At 41.3% G+C, this 4,870-nt stretch overlaps 1 pseudogene; it reads right to left on the bottom strand.

Annotated features, from left to right (window-relative positions):
• Positions 1-301: 301 nt before the first annotated feature.
• Positions 302-2,722, bottom strand: LOC146303850 (E3 SUMO-protein ligase ZBED1-like; annotated as a pseudogene).
• Positions 2,723-4,870: the final 2,148 nt, after the last annotated feature.

Raw genomic sequence — 4,870 nt, 5'->3', positions numbered from 1 at the left:
GCCCAGTCATCTTGCTAGCTGGCGAGGTATGCTGGCCGTCTCATTAGCAGGACGACACATCTTAGGAGCAAATTTTAAACTACGCGCTATCCTGATGAATTGGCCACAGATTTTAAGTTTTAACTTCTACATTCTCACATAAAAGAATCTTAAAATTACATTCCGTAATGTGAGATGTACGAGGCACTAGACAATAAAAAAAAATAATAAAAAATTCTCCTTGAGCCTATAAAGAAAATAGCCTATGATTTATACCTGGGTCATGTCCTTGTTGCACACGAGGAAAACCAGCATATTCACCTTATGTGGTTTCAGAGAGGATTGGAGAGGGGTAACAATATTTCCAGCTGCACTGAAAACTCTCTCCGATGGTGCACTTGTTGCGCAAATGCACATGTACTTGCAGGCGACTTTAGAGAGGAGAGGATATCTACCCTGGTTGTCACTCCACCATGCGAGTGGGTCTGCATTGGAGTCGATGGGGTCCTCCTGGAGGTAGCATGTGAGTTCAGTGTCGGCTCAAACTCTCTTGGGTATGGTTGCAGTGGTGGTTGTCCATGGCTTCAGCAGGTCTCTAAGGGTTTTCTTTTTAGCCACTGGTGGCACCGCTGTTTGCGCCGAGGACTCCTGTTGTGCAGCAGCTGACGCACTGACACCGCTCCCTCCGTCCTCCACGTCTAGTATTTCCTCAATCAGCGCGTACTTTGTCTCCTCTGTGTCATCATCAAAATTGTTGCCCTAATATGTAGGGTCCAGCAAGCAGGCCTTTGCCAAAGTTTTTTGTAGGGCAGCTGGTCTGTACTTTTCCTCGAGAACACTGCACATCTTCCGCTTGATGTCCACGGTCAGAATGGTGTCCTCGTCCGATGGTTTTAAAACATCTTCAGTGAGGAGTTTCAGGATGGATTTAATGGATGAGACTGTGACATAGGTCTCGCCAGACAGCAGATGCGTAAATTCAGCCGCTGGCTTTAATGCCGTGTTCACCAACTCCAAAACCGCACTGTCCTGCCAGCTAGGCATGAGATGCTGATGCCACCGATCATCCAGAACTCTTTTTATAGCTAGTATTAGTTTGCTCCAAGACTCGGTCCACCATTTTCTGTTTGGAGTTCCATCTTGTAGGACAATCCTGCATGTACAGAGTGATAGCCGTTTAATTATGGAAGTGAAATTAGCCTGGCTACACCTACTTAGTAATTCTTTAAATGAACAGGCTATATTTTAAATTATTTTTCATTTCAGTGTAATTTTTTCTAAATGAAAAATATTTTTTTAACCATCTCAGAAAGCCAGCAACTGGTTGTATGGGCAGTTTTAGGCTGCATCGATGTTTCATTGAATGAATGAATTTTGGGCAACATTTTAAAAGATTATTCATATTCACAGTATTCAGATTTTTAGTAAACCTATTGGGCCTATGTAATGATTTAAAATAGGCCTACATATAAATAATCCCAGCAAGACTGGGCTGGAATGAGCGTGGTCCATCATTGGGGTCCTTGCAGAACCCTCTCGCTAAAGGACCCCATTACCATGATTACAGAGCACTTGGACCTGAATAAACAGTTAACACTGATTTGTGTTCACATTTTTTTATTTTAGCAACTGAACACTGTTTGTATTCATTTATTTATTCATGCATCTATCCATCCCTCCATCGGGCACGGCTTTATGGGTGGGCCTAACAGGCCTGGGCCCACCCACTTATACAATGGCCCACCTTAAATGACTGGGAGAACATATATTTTCTTAACTTTTATTTTTAATTATTAAAATCAGGATTTTAATACACCCTTAAGACAAAAAAGTTTCCATCTGACAAAAAGACAACATTTATTCAGCTAGTATCACATGTGAGGTCTGGACCAATCACAGTGGGCCATAATTCGTCGCACCAGATATGTTACCCTTGCACATGCACATCACACTATGGCGGTTGTTCGGCAGAAATGATGACCGGTGTACTGAGGAAAGCTTATCATTGTCTTATTTTATACATGCAAATGCCTTTTTCATCAAAACTAGAATGTCTATAAAATGTAGATAATACAGGAGGTAGAGCTGAATATTGCTGCCTGACTTGATGTCTTCAGATTACCTTCACAGCACAGATAAGTTTATGAGTGAACACCGCATTGCAGCGCGTTCTCTCTCCTGTTAAAAGTCATTTTAGCTCACCCATCATTCTGATCGTTTTCTTTCTCTCTCTCCTTACAATGAATTGAAAGAGTAATCCAGCCAGATCAAATGAAAATGCATTAAAAGGAATAAAATGACAGTTCTTATTGAACTGATATACTGATCTACCTGATCTATAGTGAAAACATAGATAAGGAGATATCCTGTGCCATTTGAAATAAATATAAACTGCAGACCGGTGTATGGGTGTGTGAGAGAGGAGCGAGGGGGGAGACACGCCCGTCACGGAGGAGAGGAGAAATGCATTGTAATGAATGTAATGAAACGATAGCAATGCAAACTAGCTCATTTGTGCATCACTGTCAACTACTGGGCTGAAGTGTGGAGCAGAAGTTTGTCATGCACGAGTAGATGAAAAATTTACTCTCACTGTCGCAAATTTTAGTCGCAAAATGCAACCATTTAGTTGCAGTCTGGAGCCCTGCGTGATGCACGCCAGCTGCTTCTCATCCAGGGGCCACTCATCAAATGCCCTGTGGCGAGCCTCTGCGATGTTGTCGGATGTGTGATTCTGGGGCATAAACACTATTTTGAGGTAGCATGATTTTAGAGTCCAGCCTGTGGTCAGGTAATGTACAGTTAAACTCATGTAAGGAGTCATATTTATGTTTGACCACATGTCAGTGGTGGCAGTGAAATAGTCCACTTGTCAAATTTTTGAAGCAGTGGCTTGAATGCCGGTTTCTCCACCATAGTAAACGGCACCATCTCCTCGACCAGGTACCGTGTAACAGCATCTGTTAGGCGTTTATGCCTGTCACTTTCAATGCTGTACTTGGCAACTCAAGGAGACTCCAAGCTGTTGGCTGGCACTGACATGAGCTGCTATGCGACTTGGTGTGGGAGGAGGCAGCCTCGCCTCCATAGTTGGATGGTAACTTGCTAGGTGAGACCTTAAAATAAAGTGTTTCCTCGTTTTACTTGGATCTTTTTGCCACAGATTTTAGAAACGGCCTCATCTAAATTAGCTGGTTCCCCCTTTTAATTTGGCTGAAAGCTGACATGCTCCCAAAGGGGTGAAGTAACATTTGGTTTCGGTACAAGCGCAACTGCCATTGTCTCCTGTTCAACGTAAGGTGTGGTGAGGTCAGCTCATGTGCGGTGGTGACGATGGCTCACCATGCAGTGCGGTGGGTCCCGATTTGATTACCCACCGATTTTCGATTATTAACGATTCTCGATTAGCAATTATTGATTTTCCATTTGACAACAGTAACCCAAAAATACACTACAAAGTTATTGCACCATTTAAAAAATCAGTCAGTTGCTGAATTACCTAATCCTTTTATTGAGTAACAACTCAAAGCACTTCCTGTGTAGTGTAGGTGTAACTTCAGAATTATTTGTTTTAACTTGGCAAAACATATTGTAGCTTTACTAGCTTATATACTGTAGAACACAGAAATGAACACAGCACATTGTGTTGTGACTGATCAAGTTGTCCTAAAGGAAGGCTTATAATTGTTCAGATCAGCAAAAAAGAAAAATGTGGTGGGATAAGGGTTAAATTATTTTAAAAATGCACTTGTCTTTGATCTTTGTCTGTCTGTAATTATCACCATAGTTGTGTAATGTAATAATAATGATAATAGTAATGATAATGGAAATTATGTTAAAAACTTCAAACTTATACAGTGCTGTACTATGTATATACTATACATATATTAGATCATTATACACTGTACAGTATAATACACAACTACGCTCTATAGTCTGGTTCAGTGTCCTGCCTACAGCACAGCACATCTAATTGGTTAGAAGTCATGATCAATCAGTCATCACCAGTGAGTAGAGAGGAGCTGTGTAGAAGTTAAGACAGCTGATATCACCAAAGTTTCAATGAACATCACAGTTTTATGATCCGTTTCTTTGGTGATAGCATAGTTACATCAGTGAAAAAAAGTTACGGTCTGGATTTCACTCAAGGCGATGTGACAGCATTTAAATCAGTTGCTCTTCACAGAGATGCGCTGCACACAGCAGCATCTGTCCTGTCTTTTCACTGCAGCTCTGCATTGAGATTTCGGGTATTATATCTTATACAAAAGTAACAGTGACAGTAAAACTATGATGCTCACATGTGGTCTGCGGATCACATGCGTGCCGAACCGTAGATGGCGATCCGTTGCACCCCTAGTTGGTTGCTCGTTGCTGGTTGTTTCTCGTCCATTTTACACACCTGCTTGTATGGCTCAGTCGCTCTGGCCGCTGCACGCACTTGCCAATTGGAAGTGGGCGCGCTCGCGTGACGTTCAACTTCTGTTGACCGCGGGATAACATTTTTTCAAAATAAAACAATGCAAAAAATAATAGATTTTTGAAAATTAATAACATAATTGCGATTAATTAATAATCAATTTTTTTCACCACCTCTGCTTCTTAGTATCGCGGTAATTCATTTTTGCGGTTACCGTGACAGCCCTGCCTGTAAAATCTGTCTGTTCTCTTATTTACTCGTAAAGAAAATCCAGTGTTCGGATTGACTGTTAAAAATCACTTATGATGTGATTGGCTGTTGTAAAAAAAAAAAAAAAGAAAAAAATGTTCTTTTATTTGTTCTTGTGCTGTGATTGACTATCATCATTGGCTGATGTAAAACCCACCTGTCTCGTGGTTGGCAGCTGTAAAGGGTCTGACTGTTGTAACAAGGGTTAGGGTTAGCAAAAGG

Source organism: Lutjanus erythropterus, unplaced genomic scaffold (assembly GCF_056507025.1).
Source record: "Lutjanus erythropterus isolate fLutEry1 unplaced genomic scaffold, fLutEry1.hap2 Scaffold_222, whole genome shotgun sequence".
In the NCBI taxonomy this organism is placed as follows: Eukaryota; Metazoa; Chordata; class Actinopteri; order Lutjaniformes; family Lutjanidae; genus Lutjanus; species Lutjanus erythropterus.
This window is presented reverse-complemented; position numbering and strand designations above follow the sequence as displayed.